Here is an 18,298-nt window from a genome sequence, read left to right on the forward strand (position 1 = left end):
TGGCTATGGTGGGAATATTTATACCACAGAAGTGGGTAAATACTATAAATCAGGGCCTGATTTTACTGTTTTGTTGATTGTCTGGAATTAAAGTGATGGAGAAAATGTTAATAAGGAAGATTAAACTTAAAAAAGTGTGTTGTGTCTAGTGCCAAAGCTGAGAGTGGCTTCAGTTTAATGAATATACTTTGTCTCAGGATGAGGAATGGTTGACAGTAGGTCACACGTCAGATTTAATGACAGTAAATTTATTGGGAAAAGAGTTAGTGGAACGGGATGCAGCCCCACTTGTCAAATCATAGATGAATTGCAACCTGTAAATGAATTGCAACTGCAGGTTGGTTACAGATAGAAAAGTTTGGCAAAAACCAATGGAAGCATTCTGAGAGAATAATTGGCAGTATAGGGTTTACAATAAAGAATATTATATCTGTTATTGTTATTTGTACACTGTGTGCCGCACATCCTTTATAAGGGTAAAATTTATAATAAACACACCCACCTTTTCTCAGGGGAGTTGGTTGTTAAGCATTTCTCAGGACATCACCGCCATCCCCACTTGTTTGGTCCTCGTGGAACTGAAGAGCGTTTGCAACCATGCTACTTATGGAGTTCTTCCACAGCTTTCTTTGCTGTGGAAGAACTTTCTCTGCTCTAGGCAGAATGGTCTGTGATTTGCTGGTCTGTTCCCTATAGGTTTTATTTTCCAGGTTTCCTCTGAGCAGTCTGGAATTGGGCAGGAACCTCTCTTTACCTGAGGTGTGCCAACCGGGGCACATGACAATATTCCAGAAAGGAGATGACCCATGCTGGGTTGGGCAGGATGCCTGCCTTGCTGGGGACCCAGGACAGTGCCTGGAATGAGCATGACCTGGCAGTCAGAAGACCTGGGTTCCTGCCCGGCAGGATGTTGTCCCTGTGAGTTATTTCCACAGTTATTTCATCTCAAGCAGAAGTTTGAATTAAGGTGAATTTAAGAGTTCTTGGCAATCTTAAATTCTGCATTTCTATGGCTGCTTGTTGAACTTAGGCTATTAAGTATTGTGCTTCTCGGTTTATCAAGAGAAATGTAAATATAATAGAATCTCCTTAATGATTCAACTTGGAGATTTAAAGAGATAATACTTCCTTAAATTTGTATGACCCTCTTGTAGTTTACTAAATATTTTAACATGTATTACCTTGTTTGTCCTAACAGTGGGATAACGGGGAATTATTAACATCCCCATTTTACTGCTGAGGGAACTGAGCCCCAGGGCAGTTTATAACTTGTTCTAACTGCATAACTAGTGGACAGAGCAGCTAGGTCTGGGGCTTCCAGGTCCTTTTCTCCATCTCCAATGTCCTTTCCCCTCAATCTGCTTAAACAAAAAATCCCATTGAGCTCGTCACAGTTACATCATCTTGTCTTCCAAGCACAAGTGGAAAAAAAGTCTGTCTGAATGTACATTGCAGCTTTCTTTTTTCTGATGAAGTAAATAAATCCATCCTTTCTGAGATCGAGCAAGGAGGTGAAGAGGAAGGAACAGGTGGTTGCTTGCTAGGACTAACTGCAGTGTGCACACATGAGGGTGGGCATCAGTCCACAGAATGGCCCAATAAAGGGACAGCAGCTCGGGTGGGTGGTGTTTTGACTTTTCACTTTATTTCAGGCAATGAATACAGTCCTGTGTAAAATTTGGAATTTTGTAAGCATTTGCGTGTATAACTTGGGATATATTTGGCTGTAATCACAAGCAATGCTGCCTCTAGTATTTTTTTGCTTTTTATAGCATCACCAGCAGATTGGTTTTAGTGATGAGGCGAATGCAGAGTGACTTCTGAAGTGAACAAGGGGCGCTAGGAAAATAACAGGGTTATATTATTTTTGCAAAATGGCGTAAGGATGTTTCCTTATGCTGTTCTAGGTTTCTTGATTTTTTTTGCCTTACCATTCACTTAGTTTGGAGTTGCCACATTTTTTGGGGGCAGTTCCCAAAGAGTTGGCAATTTCTCGAAACCAAATACAGACATAGAGGTGGTATTCAGATAAAGAGGAGCTCTGCTAGCAATGCATTTCCTCGGGAGAGGCGTTTATATGGTAATCATCCCTTCCTCAGCCAGCAAGGCTCCAAGAAGGGGCACTGTAGTCAGGAAGTGCTATTGAAGGCTCTGTTCCTAATTTGCTGTGGGATATGTTAATGAAATATACACTCAAGTTTTCTATCTGTAAAATGGAGATAACACTCTGTAAGAATCATTATGCAGGATGATAGGGTGACACCTGATCACCCAGGGGTCTTGTCTCAGGCACCACATGCCAATCAGCAAGTGATAAGACAGAGCTTCCTCCAACTCAGCAGTAGATGTCGCTGCAGTCAACTAAAACTCCAGGAGAGCTCTGGCCAAAGGGATTCCATTAGAGGAAAAAGGAAAGGAACACGAGTAGCTATTAAAATTTACTGAGCATCTAACTTTCTTCCCTGCCCCAAACTCAAATCCTTTACAAGGTTCTACTATTTATTATTTTGAATAACAGGTGTCCGATAATGGACAAGTCTCTTCAGACAAAAAATGTTAATTGAGCAAACCATTCCATTCCATCTTTCATTCATTTACCACTTCATTCATTCAGGAAATACTTACGAGGCACCTACAAGGTGGGGAGCACTGGCCAGGCTCTGGGCTTACAGTGGTGAACAGTGCAGACAGTCTGTGTGGAGCTTCCTGTCTGGTGGGAAAGACAGGCAATAAAGAGGTAATACCAAACAAAGAAGTAATTACGGTCCAGGGAGGTTAGTGTAATCATAGGGCATGTGCTAGATGACATAGAGGCAGATGACAGGGGCACCGGGCTGAGTCCAGGGTCAGGGATGGTCTCTGGGATGAAATGGTGTTTCGGAAGGTGCCTCAAGGCACAGATGAGGAAGCCAGCGTCTGGATTCCTTCCCTCCATTTAAGATTCTCATGGTTCTTTTGGTTCAGTTTACCTGCTTTGTCATCAGCACCATCTGAAATGCATAAAGAATACCTTCCTTCGTGATTTTACTTAGATAATTGGAAAGATCTAAAAAATTAATCATGATTTATATTACTGTCATTACCTCTCCCTTGACATGTTGAAAACTGCTTAGTGTTGTACATGTCAGATCCTTTGATAAATACTCTGCTTATTTTATTAGCATGTGGTACATGGGAGATAATGTTGCATGTTGAAACAGTCTGTCTTTCCCTTGTTTCTACATTCACTCCTCAACTGGGGTGTTTGGATTAAACAAGAAGCTTCATGTTCCCTCAGGATGTTGAAGTTAGCCAAAAACACAACTGGGAGCCACTTTGGTGACAGTTATGTGACCTGGCTGGAGGGAAGGAGTGGCCATAGTGGGGAGAGAGGGAGAATCCCCCTCTGCCCTTTCCCTTAAGGTTCTTATGGCTGGCCAAATAGTCAACAAGACAGGTTAGCAGGAGAAAATAATACCAAGTTTAATAACACGTATACATGGGAGAAACTCAGAAATGAGCAACTCGTCCCTCTGTCTAAGCTGCTTGCTTAAGTATTGTAGCTAAAGGCAAGGAAGGTATTGGGGGTGGGTAATGGTCTGGGACTTGAGAGGGCAAGAAGAGTTCTTTTCAGGGTCATCTATAGATAGTGTGGTCAGTGAGAGATAGAGTTTTTTTGATAAAAGGGGCTTGGTGCCCCTCCCATTGTAACATCTATTTTACATTATCATTACAGCCATCATGATAGAAGATCTGTTCCAGGAAGGAGCCACCATGTCAAATTCTTTAGGCAGTTAGTGGAGGAGGTCAAATGTTCCTCAGAGAAAACAATCAAGGTAAAGAGATATATTTCAGGGTGGCCAAATCTCAAGGTTGTGCCTATATTGTGGAAGCAAGCAATCAAGTATTTAATAGAAGCATTTCTATGTAAACAAAAGAAAAACAAGGTTAATGGTTGGAGCAAGTTGTAAAGCAGTTTCTGAGTTTAGAGGATAGCCAGTTAAGAAGATTTTTAGATGTCAGCATCAAAGCATCTTTTGCAGTTTAAAATGTCTCTGATGATGTCATCGGGTAATCTCTTAAGTTTATATCAAATCCATCAGCTTCAGTTTGTAAGGCTTCAGGAAAAAGGGCAGGTTCAGTTTTCAGTGATTCCAAATGAAAATGATGGGAAAAAAATCAAAAACGTTAGTTTGGAGATCTGTAGCCAGATATTTCAGGAGACTGGAAGAAATCAGGATCCAGTCCAGTAAACAGATATAAAACAAAAACCTCAAAAGACGATTAACAAAACTAGGATCTAATATCCGCAAATGTATACTATAGTTTTTACTGAAATATAATTTTTTTCTCTAAAATCACCCTCATTTTTATTAAGATAGCCAAATTAAAACTAACTACTTTGCAAAATAAGTCTAGTTCCAATAGAGTTGGCCCAATTATTTATATAAGTACAGCAAGAATAGCAATTGATCACATAGGCTCTTTTAAATCTGCTTTGCTGAAACTTTTTATAAGGAATCTCAGATTGAACTTTAAAGGCCTCTCGAGGCCAGGAAAGCCAAGCCAACGATTTTGTCATCAGACTTCGCCTGCAATACCTACAGATTTGGGTGAATTCCTCTCTTCCAAGGTTCCCCCAAAATATTTCGAGGTTCCTTGTACCTGCCAGATCAGTGACATTCTTTACTTATCCTGGTAAGTGCTGTTTGGAACATAAGGTACCAGGCCAATATTTCTACGTGGCTTTATTTCATCAAGTCTAATCTTCATTCTTCAAAAGCTGTATGGTTATATCGCAAATATGATGTTCCAGTCACAGCCTTGGTAATATAACCAGTGTTTCCAATTGTGTCCTGTTATAAGGAGAACAGATTCTTATTGAACTTATGCAAATAACTATATTGCCATGAAAACAGCAATACTCACTAAGAGTTTTTAAATTCTGGAGGGATCAGGTAGAGAGAAAAAGAGAAATATTTCAATTTTGCTTACAAAAGTATCATTTACCAAATTGCTATAAATCATAGCTAACTCAAGAGAAAAGAGAAAAAGTTTTCCTTAAATCTGAAAAAACAAAACATTAAAAATTCAGCAATACTTCAAATGAAAAATCATAAAAATTATAATCATCCTTATCAGTTCATTCAGTCCTGTGTAATCCATTCTTGATCCCGGTCTTTTTGTTAGCAGCTTCATGAAGTTATCAGTTTCTCCATCAGATTTCTGTAATTTCTTACCAAGTTCAGTTTTATGATCAGAAAGTTTGTTGGAAACTTGTATTCTAGAGTAAGTGTTAAAGTTCTTTCCATGAACTTCTCTGAAGATGAAACATATTTTGCAAAAGCATTAGTGCAAAGAAATAAGTCTGTAAACAACAAGACCTCAAAATGGCAATTGACAAGGAAATTTGGTTAATTTTGTGACATATAACACTTTAAATAATAACCAGAATTATGACTGATAACCAGGACAGATCAGAATTTCAGTAATGTTATACAATTTTAAAACACCTATATCAATAACATTTACCCACATAATACCACCTAAGCAGGCTTATCATCACGTGTCTGACAATGCTTTCCATGTAATTTAACATACTGAATAAGCCTAATAAGTTTAATATCTTTCTCCTTATAGGAAGAGAGCAAATTTCTTTGAGAAGTTCCAGGGCCCTTTGAAAATTCTCAAAGAAAAAAAGTAAAAAAAAAGACTTTATTTAAGATATTAATTTTGGGGAGCTTGTCAAAAATATAAAAAGTCAAGGCAAACAGAGCATTAACAGTCCAAAAATCCTTAATAGAGAGACCTCAGTCTTTTGAACACAGGAAATTATTTTAACAGTTTTTTTTTTTTTCCCTGTCTTTTAGGTCGACTTACCCAAAGGTAAAGAAAAATCTTTTATAACCTCTTTATCAAGTTCAAGAAAATTATCCTTTTAAGAGAAATAAGACCAAATTATAATTTTGTACCAGCTTACTTCTGATATTAAAACTCATTTACTTAATTAAATTCATTTTAATCTTAGCCAACTTGACCATGCAAAGACTCCTTTTCCAGAATTCCTCTTCCACAAACCTTCTATAACTTTCTTTTTACATTCAGAATTTGTCCTATGCCTTTCTTTTCCCTCCTAGTACTTGAGGACAAATTTATCTTTCTTAATCAACCAAACAAAATATTTCCATTCTTTGTACCTTCTTTATACATCTTACTTTCCTTGTACACAGACATATTTTTCTTAATTTTTAGTAGCTTCAATCACGTATACTAATTAGAAATTTTAACTTTTAGAAACCTTAATTTGTAAGTAAAAACTAAGTAAGCAATTATCAACTTTCTTTTACATTAGTATCTTGTGGCTTGGAAAATTTATAAACACTTCATAACTTCTAGAAATATGTTACTTTATAGTACAGTACTTTATAGTACAGTCTCTTAATAGAACACAAGACATGTTTACCAATAGACCCAAAACACTTTTTAGTTTTCCTGTAATGAAAAGCCAAAAGTAGACAAATGGACATTTAGCAATGTCTAATATCTTATTTGGAAATGATCTACTCAATTGAATTTTTATCATAAAATTTAGCAAAACTCTAAAGTTTTAAGTCACCAAAAAGAGTTTGGAAGCTGTAACCACCATAACACATAATTATTGTTTAAAGTTCACCCAACATTCATCTTTTTCACAACTATTTAGTTCCTTATTCCCAATAATTATTTAGATTCCCTACAAGACTTCATAAGACTTCAGATAAAATTAGCCATCATTTAAATTACTATTTTTGTTAACCAGTTCTGTAATAGAAATAACATCAGTTTTTTCCTACAAAATTTCATGTAAATTTCATCACCTCTTATACCTCTAAACATAGTTATCATTAAGATTTTTATCAGTAGGTCTTGGTCTTCTAATTTTGGACAAGGGAAGCATTCCCAGTCAGACATTTTAAAACATACTCAGGCAAAGTTGATGTAACCTCTTTATTAAAATTAGCTCAAACATTCCAACCTTTATAATCTTATCAACACTTACACTTTTACATGTTCTCAATTCAATTGTAACCTGAGTTAAGGTCTTAAGGCTATTCAAATTTTTCCCTTCCTTTTTCTGGCCTTTTCTTAGGTACCAAATAAATAATTATGTGAGAGCTCTCAAAACATTTTTTTTCCCCCAATTTAGAAGTTTTTCCAATTCAAAGGATGCGTCGTCTGGCCATTGACGAGTAGGATCTCCATTTGTATATTTATTCCAATAGTGACTCGATCCAATAAGCCTTTTTAAGGAAAGACCCGGAGGTAACTTTCCATGCTTAGAATAAATCTTTACCATGGACGCAAGAGGCGTCCCTGGTGAGGGTGCAGATGATGTAGCCCCCATGATCCACAGAATTCACTCCCAAAGATATTCAGAGAAAGTAAAGACCTTCGTTGCACAGGCGGTAAGCATGGTGTAGTGAAAACGGTGTCTCCGGTCTCCCACAATAGTGTGGGGCGCCTCCAGTCACAAACCCGCTAATCTGTGACACCAGGCAGGCGATACTGGAATGGGATTTTTCCGGCACTAACAAGCAACGAAGGTTAAGACGACAAAAGCCCTTATGGACTGGGTCCTTTATGACAAACTCCCCTGAGAGCTTGGCACAGCCGGACAAAGAGACAGTTGGGAACCCCAGTCTACTCGACTGGCCACCAAGGGGCACCTTGGTAAATGCACCTTCTGTATGGTGGAGACCAAGGAGAATATTCTCATTGGTCACAAAGCCAAGTTTTCTCAGGACACAGAACAAGACAGAGACTATCTGGGAGGAAAAGGGATCAAGATCAAAACCAAGAGTACTCTACCAAATTTACCAGAGTCACTAAAAGCACAAGAAACTAGTTTCCCAAATATTTTCTCCTGCCAATCTAAATTTAGAAAGAGAAAAAAAATTCTCACGACTTCCTTCCACTGGACTCCGCAGATAGAGATTCTGGGAGGCTGACATGGTGAGAAGTCTTACCTTTTGCTGGCTTTCATCAAGCGTTCCCATATCTCATCATCTGCAGTAGTCCAGGGAAAAGGCAGTTCTTCTAGCCAGAGAAGGCAACTTGCCAGCCATTGGGGATCCTGTTCGTGACGCCAAAACTGTGGGGAGAGAGGGAGAATCCCCCTCTGCCCTTTCCCTTAAGGTTCTTATGGCTGGCCAAATAGTCAACAAGACAGGTTAGCAGGAGAAAATAATACCAAGTTTAATAACACGTATACATGGGAGAAACTCAGAAATGAGCAACTCGTCCCTCTGTCTAAGCTGCTTGCTTAAGTATTGTAGCTAAAGGCAAGGAAGGTATTGGGGGTGGGTAATGGTCTGGGACTTCAGAGGGCAAGAAGACAATTCTTTTCAGGGTCATCTATAGATAATGTGGTCAGGGAGGGAGAGAGTTTTTTTGATAAAAGGGGCTTGGTGCCCCTCCCATTGTAACATCTATTTTACATTATCATTACAGCCATCATGATAGAAGATCTGTTCCAGGAAGGAGCCACCATGTCAAATTCTTTAGGCAGTTAGTGGGGGAGGTCAAATGTTCCTCAGAGAAAACAATAAAGGTAAAGAGATATATTTCAGGGTGGCCAAATCTTGATCTCCCACACCATGCATTAGATCTTGGACATTTTAAGCACATAGTACAGAAAGAAATATTGATAAGAAACCTGAAGTTATTCTATTCAATATTTGCTGTATCTCCAGAGACTCATGAATGTCATTTTGAAACCCTAAATTCAGTTTATTGAGTCCCAGATATTAATTTTTAGATGAGTAAAAACGAGTTAGTAAATCTGAATGGCTCCTTTTTAGGAGACTCAAGAGTTTTGTATTGCAAAGACAGCAAAAATGTGTTCTGATGAATCAGTAACAGCTTTTCTTGCCTCCTTTTCAGTTAAGAAATTGCAAAACTAAGTTAGTTTTTTTAAAAAAAACTTAACTCTGGGGTCTGCACTCACCTGCATTTAATTCAAAAGACATTTCTTTGCCACATGACAAAAACCATGGCCTCAAGGCTAGTATGACTGTATCTATTGATCTTTTCAACTGTTTTTCTTGGAATAAAGAAAATAAATGTTCCAGTGTGCCAGTTGACAAAACAAATTGCCAAGAGCTGGACATTTAGAACAGTGAAAGGTGTAGATAGCTGTATACAATTTCTCTTAATTTACGTATGTGTCCCTTCTTCCGTTTTCATGCTCAGGAATTTAAAGTGTTTGGTATTGTCTCCATTTGTAAAAGGAAACATAATATGGAAGGAGCCCTGGGGAAACTTCTTATATTGCTCTGGCTTTGCTTCTAATGTACAGGGTGGTCTTGGGTAACTCCCTTAATTGCTCTGAGCCTTAGTCTTTTCAACTCTGTAAAGCGGCTTTGAATGGGCCTGAGGTCACTCTGTAGAAGGCCTTTAATTTTCCTCTGTGCTCGCTTCCAGTGTGTCTGGGGCTGCCTTCCTTTTTGACTCAGAAGCAGAGGTGACCTACCCCCTGTCCAAGCTTCACCCTTTGACCTGTGATCTGGATCCTATCAACTTCTTCCTCCTCTTCGAGCTAATAGGGGTACCGAGCCATTTGGGAACACTCACTAAGTTGGAAATCTGAGTGTCGTCTCTAGTTCCTCTCTGTTTCACTCAGTTCCCACATCTAGTCAGGAGCAAAGTCCCACTAATTCTCTCTCCTAAGTGGCTGGTGAACTCACCCTGCCTTGCCATCCACCTTCCTTAGGCCAGCATCATCTCTGGCACAGACTGTTGCAGGAGCCTCATTACTGATCTCCTTTTTTGCAGTCTCTTCCACTTCCAGTCCATTCTCCACACTGTCTTCAGAATATCTTTCTAAAACATAAATCTGATTGTGTTGAGCAGCAGCAACTCCACTCAACAAATATTTATATTGTGAGAGGGTATTATGCCAGCTTCTGAGAGACAATCAATTTGAATAAGACAGCATAGTCCCATTTAAATTAAACCCTTGTGTTGGCTACCTCATGTACCTATAGGATAAAATGAGTTACCTTTGCATGGCCTCTTAGGCTGTGCACATTTGGCCTCAAATCTGCCTTCCTATAACCTTAACGTTCTGCTACCTCTTCTCTTGCTGTGTGTGTACCTCACACCCCTGCCATATTGAACTCTCCTCAACCCAAGCATGCCATGTTCTTTCATAGTTCTAAGATTTTGCGTATCCAGGTCTCTGTCTGGAATTCCCTTTTCCACTTCTCCCCTACCTCTGTGGAATGCCTACTCATTGTGCAATACCTGATGCAAATGTCATCTTATTTGGGAGAATTTGCATGAGTGGATTACTTCCTTGTTTATACTTCTACAGCCCTTTGCTAATGGTGTTATATTGTACTTGTACTCTGTCTGCTTTATAAGATTGTGAGCTACTTGAAGGCAGGGAGTCATGCATTATTCATCTTTGTGTTCCCTATGACCTATTATAGTATATTGCACGTTTTAGGGGCTCAGTAAGTGGCTATTGGTTGACTAAAATAAGTGAGTGAATGTATGTGCATACTTGCATGGATAGAAGTGGTTACTGCAGTATTTCTCGTCTCAGTGGAAATGTCAGTAACTGTGGAAGAAGAAACTTGGAAGTTATAACTGGCTTATTGATCTTCCAGATGAGGCTTTGATATCTGCAGGTAGCTCCTGAGCTGATGGCCAGGGCATCTTTGGACTAGATCTTCAGAGTCCTCTTTAAGCTGTAAGAGTTGATAACTTTATCTTGGCTGTATCACTTCAAATCTAAGAGTTGGAACACTTTCTTTGCAACAGTTTTGCCTGCTGGCTGAGAAACAAGGGTGGTTTGCTCAACGTAACTTGTTACTGTCTCTTTTCTTAGTTCTCTGAAATCTACTTCTGTGTCCCTCAATGACGGATCATTAGGCTCATTCTCAAATGAATTGGTTGTCAGGTAGGCATCGTTAAGGCTAGTGAAGTGTCTTAGTTTCAGCTGAGCGAGGCAAACATGACGCTATCTCATCATGACAGGCGTGGTGATGGGGTGTTCCGAGAAGCGAAGAACATCTTTCAAGACTACAGCATTCCTCAAGTGTAGGCAATTACTCTAGTCAGTGAGTAGTAATCAATATGTAAAGTGACGGTAGGAACATTAATGCTTCCTTTAATGCAAAAACTTCAGCAACTAAAGGGTTTTTGGGGAGGGGAGGGAATGAACTGATAATCCACCACATCATTTCCGAATGTGGAAAGTTGATTTTTATAATCAATTTGCAGACATATCCATTTTCAGGCATGTGAATAATAAAAAGAGCCAAAAGGTTTTACAAGATCTTTTTTCAGTATCTACTTGCCTCATATTCTTGCTTCCTTTCAGTCCTCCAGAATCCGTGTCACATCCATTATCATCCTGGAAAGAAAAATCATTCAGGCCACTTAAATGATGTTTCAATGACATACAATCCATTAGAATTCAGAAAAGCCAGCACTTCCCAAAGAGAAATGTGACACTCTCTTTTACTTATTCTTTCTCTCTTGTTTCTTTACTTGAAGTGAAATTTTAACTTCTCTTGGGATTTCTTGTTTCATATATTTTCATAAGGTGATTATATTTGCAGATAGTGACCTGTCACCTCCTAAAACCACTGCTTGGTTGGGTAAAAGGAGTAAGGCAGGGGTTAATATTAGCTCATTTCCCCAATTTTTGTTTGTTTGTTTTTTGTGACTATCAAGCAGTATATGCTCAAAGCAAAAATTATGGATAAAATATATAACCCTGGCATTATGCCCAGGAACAGCTGGGTAGGCTTCTGGCTCTGTCCACCACAACAAAGAACCTTTGTTTAGAGCAGACCTCAAAATCACTCAGAGACCCAAGAATGGTGCAGACGTTTTGCTCCTGTTTCCCTCGGGTTGCTGTTCGGACTGTGCTGTCTCTCCTTACATGAGTGGTCAGAAGTCCCTCTTTCTTGGTCTCCTCCCCTCTTCCTCTTTATCACTCTCCTGCAGGGGCTCCAGCTGCACCATATGGTCTTGATTGAAAGCTCTGCAATCAGAGACTTTTCGTATTCACAATTGTCTCCCTGGCGTCTAGAACAATGCCTACCACACAATAGACCCTCAGAAAGTTTTTGTTGAGTAAATGGAGTTTTCAGGAGGAAGTATAGACCTAGACAAGCAAATCTCTCCATTGCCATCCGTTTCCCTCTCATTGCATAGCATTGGTACCTGAAGCCAGGAGACCCTCTTCCTACCGGGAGAAGATGGGAAGGTACAAAGAAGATGAAGGAGAGGAAACCATATCTTGCTACATTTGAGAAGTGTTTGAAAAAGATGAGAAAACTCACCCACAATCCCTCTACTCAGAGGAAACAAGTGACCTATGATCTTCCAGTCTTTTTTCTATGCATTTTTTCCATAGTTGATATTACAGCTTTTCTGTTTTATATCAGTGCATTCTAAGTTACGTTGTAGATTAGTCAAGTAAAATGTATTTGCTTCAATTAGTAGTAACTATGTTTAATTTATTTGTGATAGTTTTTCCTTTGATTCTAATACCAAAGCTTTTGTATTTTAATATGTCCAAAATCACGGATAAGTCTTGCAGTCAATGTGTATTTTTAATGTCGATGGTAAATCTTATAACCAATGACCTCTTGGAGCCCATGAATATAGTATTTGGAAATAGTATGTAGTCTATTTGCTTTTGATTTTTTATCATGGGAAAGTGACCAGACCTTTTTTTATGGTTCAAAAAATATTTCTCTGAATTCTTCAAAGCCTTCTTGGTCTCTACTTCTCCCTGTTTACTCTTTCTTGTTCTTTTATATTCAATTTTTTTATTGTGTTAAAATTCACATAACATAAAATAGCCATTAACCATTTTAAAGTGGTTATAGTATAAACCATTTCAAAGTATAATTCAGTGGCATTTATTACATTCACAGTGTTTGTACAACCATCACCTCTATCTAGTTCCAAGACATTTTCATCACCCCAAAAGGAAACCCTGTACCTATTAAGCAGTCACTCCCCCATTCCTCTCTTCCCCTAGCCTTGGCAACCACTAGATTGCTTTCTGTCTCTGTGGATTTACCTGTTTTGGATTCCGTTTACTCTTAAAGGTAACTGAAGAACAGGATTGGCTTTCTCACCTGGCATGTGGAAGCAGAGAATGCATGGGCATGACTGTGACATGTTATAACATGATTGTACATGCTGAGATACTATATCAGGACTGACCACTAAACATGCGTGCTGTTGGCAATTGTGGAATTGTCCCGGGAGTTTCTGAAAATTAGTGGTCATTTTATGAGAAGTAAATGAACAAGTAAGACTACTAACATGGTGCTGAAAGCTTATGGAGATGAAATAATGTTAAGAGCAAAGCACAGCTTAGTTAGGTCCTCTGCTTCAGGATCTCAGCTTTAAGGTATTGACTGAGGCTGTGGTCTCATCTCAAGGCTTGACTGGAGAAGGACCCGCCTCCAAGCTCACATGGTTGTTGGCAGAATTCAGTTTCTTGCAGGTGGTAGGACTGAGGGCTTCAGATTCCTTTGGGCTGTTGGCTGGAGGCTGCCCTCAGTTCCTTGCTGTGTGGGCCTCATCATAGGGCAGCTCACAAATAGCAGCTTGCTTCATTGAGGCCAGCAAGAGAGACAGTCTGCTAGCGAGACAGACATTACAGTCTTATGTAACATAGTCATGGAACTGACAGCCCATCGCCTTTGCCAATTTCTGTTGGTTAGATGCAAATCACAGGGTCTGTCCACACTCAGGAGGATCAGGACACTCAAGGACATGAGTTTTAGGAGGTGGGGGTAACATGCAGCCATGTCGCTGTGTAAACGGGTCATCCAGTCACTCGCATCTGTCTGCAGAGCTGGCTCATTTCTGTCCTCTCATGAAGAGTAAATTAGGTAAGGAAGCAGGCTCGTTCTAAAGGACAGTGTGGGCATGAAGAGAAGCTCTGTGGAGAGTGTGCTGTGTGCTTGCAGTGACGCATAGAAACCGCAGCCACTCACCATTTGTTCTGATCTCTCAAGAGAAACTGGAAAAAATGACAGTGTCTGAGGGAGATGGTAGATGGTGAGGATGCCTGGTGGGCTCAGCCTAAGTGTCAGACACAAGGAGTCTTGGGCTTTGAGGGAACAGAATGGCTGCAATCACACAATAAGGCAATGCAGATAGATTCTCTTAAATCAACGGCATTGTGTGCTAAGAATTCATTCCCCAAAGTCCAGTGCCAACCAGACTTATTCTGAAGAAATTCCAGAAACACCGAAGGGCTCTATTTGATGCATAAACAGGAATTATACTTTGGCTGATAACATACTTTTTGTGAAACATTTTTTGATCCCACATGGCATTACCCTGCTTGATAACAGTAGCAGTTGTCTGATTTTGCTCTGAATTACTCTTGAATCTTTCAAAAAATCAATGACACCTAGCACAATATCATATACATGGCAGGCACTAAATAAGAATTTGCTAAATTAATGAATGAATTCAAAAGAATATTTTACACACACTGGTGGTAATCATGGGAAAGGAGTCTTTCAAAAAGTTTCACGTAATAGTTGATATTATTGGAATAAATGGTAGCTTTTGATTTGCTTATTTGAATAGAACAACATCCATTTGTATAAATGGTTATGTGTTTGCTTTAAGAGCATTCTTGCGCCTTGATAATGTTGATGTCTTCTGCCTTAGCTGGGAGTTGTGATTTTTTTTTTCAAAACAATAACCATTTATTATTCTCACAAGTCTGTGGATTAGCTGGATGGTTCTGCTGATCTGGGTCAGGCTTGGCTGATCTTGGCTGGACCTGCTTTTGCATCTGCAATCTGCTGGAGGGTCAACTAGGTTCTGGACGTTATGATGGCCTTGGATGAGATTAATGGGTTCGTCTTCTAGCAGGTCAGCTTGGGCTAGTTTCTTTATTTTTTTTTATTTTATTGAGGTCATAACAGTTTTTAACATTGTGAAATTTCAGTTGTCCATTATTATTTGTCAGTCACCATATACATGTGTCCCGTTACCCCTTTTACCCACCCCCCAACCCCCTTCCCCTCTGTTAACCACTAAACTGTTCTCTTTGTCCATGTGTTTGTTTATCTTCCACATATGAGTGAAATCATGAGGTGTTTGTCTTTCTCTGTCTGGCTTATTTCCCTTATCATAATACCCTCAAAGTCCATCCATGTTGTTGCAAATGGACTATTTTGTCTTTTTTTATGGCTGAGTAGTATTCCATTCTATATGTGTATCACATCTTCTTTATCCATTCATCAGTTGATGGGCACTTGGGTTGCTTCCACATCTTGGCTATTGTGAATAATACTGCAATGAACATAGGGGTGCATAAGTCTCTTTGAATTGTTGATTTCAAGTTCTTTGGATAAATACCCAGTAGTAGGATAACTGGGTCACATGGTATTTCTATTTTTAATTTTTTGAGAAATATCCATACTGTTTTCCATTGTGGCTGCAACAGTTTGCATTCCCACTGGCAGTGTATGAGGGTTCCCTTTTCTCCACATCCTCTCCAACAGTTGTTATTTTTTGTCTTAGTGATTATGGCCATTCTAACAGGTATAAGGTGATATCTCATTGTAGTTTTTTTTAAATTTTATTTATTTATTTTTTCCCCCAAAGCCCCAGTAGATAGTTGTATGTCATAGTTGCACATGCTTCTAGTTGCTGTATGTGGGACGCGGCCTCAGCATGGCCGGAGAAGCGGTGTGTGGGTGCGCGCCCGGGATCTGAACCCCGGCAGCCAGCAGCGGAGAGCGTGCACTTAACCACTAAGCCACGGGGCTGGCCCTCTCATTGTAGTTTTCATTTGCATTTCCCTAATGATTAGTGATGTTCAGCATCTTTTCATGTGCCTGTTGGCCATCTGTATATCTTCTTTGGAAAATGTCTGTTCATATCCTCTGCCCATTTTTTAATCGGGTTGTTTGTTTTTTTGTTGTCGAGTTCTTTCTATATTTTGGAGATTAACCCCTTATTGGATATATGATTTGCAAATATTTTCTGGGAGTTGTCATTCTTTGCTTCCAATACTGTAGTGAATACAGTGGTTGTGAATTTAAAGAGCAAAGATAGGTGTTTTTAATTAGAATTTTGCTGAATGTCCATGCTTAAGATACTATGCCAGGGCCGGCCCCGTGGCTTAGCGGTTAAGTGCGCGCACTCCGCTGCTGGTGGCCCGGGTTCGGATCCCCAGGCGCATCTGATGCACCACTTCTCCCGCCATGCTGAGGCCGCGTCCCACATACAGCAACTAGAAGGATGTGCAACTATGACACACAACTGTCTACTGGGGCTTTGGGGGTGGGAAAAAAAAAGATACTATGCCAAACTAGTGAAGAAGGAAAGGGTAATAATTAAACATTTTGGGAAAAATTAAGGAATGCATAGATGTTATGAGTGGCAATTTCTTTTTATGATAACTAATCCTGTGCTGGAATTGTTTAAGGCAAAATTTTAATACCAGTATTTTGGGTGTTGGATCAACCTATTATTGCTATTGTAAGTATAGCTGATTCTTGGATTAAAGTGTGTGGATTATCTACACTGACTGTTTACTCCCAGGTTGGCTTTCTTTTGCCAATTCTAGCTATTTCCAGGCTACGTCCTGGACTACTACTTCCATTTGATATAAACTGAGGGATTACAAACTATGTTTTTAAATTGCCTAAGAAAAATATCAGTAAAAAAACCGACCAAATTCCAGCCAGGTGGAAAGTTTCTGTTTGTTAGTTTTAGTGTTTACACAACTGCCTGCCTCTGTCAGTCTGCGTGATTGAGAGTTAACCGTGCAGCTTGATGTGGGCATTGATTCTGCTTTCTTATTGATCAGGGGAGATGTGAGCTGGGGAGGCTGTGATAGATAGATAGTACCAGAATGTTCCTGGCAAAAGCTATGAGGCCGTGTCCTTCTCCAACTCATTAAATCAAAGCATAATACTAAAAATGATGTGCCAGGCATCTCAAGCCATTCTTGGGATGCAGATAATTGAATTTTCTGCTTATTTGGAAAAACCATGCCTTGCCTATTGATCTTTAATAAAATGTTATTTTAAAAGAGCATGTAGAACATCTTTCCCATCTTTATCTTTAAAAACCCTCCCCTTGAACCCATGACTCCTGTTGTGGGTTGAATTGCATCCTCCTCCCCAAAATAGATATGATGAAGTCCTAACTCCCAGGACCTGTGAATGTGACCTTATTTGGAAATAGTCTTTGCAGATTTAATCAAGTTAAGATGAGGTCATTAGGATGGGCCTTAATCCAATGTGACTGATGTCCCTATAAGAAGAGGGAAATTTGGACACAGACAGACACACAAGGAGAATACCATGTGGAGACACAGAGACACACAGACACAGAGGGAAGGAACTTTGGGGAGACTGAGGCAGAGATTGGAGTGATGCTGCCATAAATCAAGGAATACCTGGGGCTATCAGAAACTAGAAGAGGCAAGGAAGGATCCTTCCTTACAGTCTCTGAGGGAACATGGCCCTATCAACATCTTGATTGTGGACTTGTATCCTCCAGAACTGAGAGAATAAATTTCTGTTTTTTAAGCTACACAGCTTATGGTACTTGGTGATGGCAGCTCTAGGAATCTAGCACATTCCCCCATGAGCTCCTGCTTTCTTTCTCTCCTTCCCTTCACAGCCAAGCTGCAAGTTGGCTAGATTGTACCACCCCACCGAAACTGTTCTTGCTGAGGTCTTCAGGGACCTCCCAGGAGGGGCTAAGCCTGCAGACCCTGGAGCCCACTTGCCTGGGTTCAAGTCCAGACTCTACCCCCTGCTAACTGTATGAACTTAGGCAAGTTATTTAACTTTTCTGTGACTTAGTTTGTGTTTATCACTACAAGAGCCTATCCCTGGAGGCTGTTATAAAGCTTAAAAGAGTTAATACAGGGGCTGGCCCTGTGGCGTAGCGGTTAAGTGTGTGCGCTCCGCTGCTGGTGGCCTGTGGTTCGGATCCCGGGCGCGCACTGATGCACAGCTTGTCAGGCCATGCTGTCGCGGCGTCCCATATAAAGTGGAGGAAGATGGGCACGGTTGTTAGCCCAGGGCCAGTCTTCCTCAGCAAAAAGAAGAGGATTGGCATGGATGTTTGCTCAGGGCTGATCTTCCTCGCAAAAAAAAAAAACAGTTAATACAGCTAAAGCACTTAGCATAGTTCCCAGCGCATAGCCAACACGTAATGTGCACCTGTTTCCATTAGTTTCATTTACTACATCTGTCACCCCTTTTCAGTTCTTATGTTGCTTGTCTGCAGCGTTGGACTCTACTGGCCACTTTCT

General features: G+C 39.9%; 1 protein-coding gene across 1 annotated transcript in view; it reads left to right on the forward strand.

Moving 5' to 3' along the window:
- The window catches only part of ARMH4 (armadillo like helical domain containing 4), a 123,713-nt gene that overhangs the window by 66,587 nt on the left and 38,828 nt on the right, over positions 1-18,298 (forward strand). The gene's annotated exons all lie outside the window — the stretch shown is intronic.

This window comes from Ceratotherium simum, chromosome 24, assembly GCF_057802395.1.
Source record: "Ceratotherium simum simum isolate JZ-2026a chromosome 24, ASM5780239v1, whole genome shotgun sequence".
Taxonomy (NCBI): domain Eukaryota; kingdom Metazoa; phylum Chordata; class Mammalia; order Perissodactyla; family Rhinocerotidae; genus Ceratotherium; species Ceratotherium simum.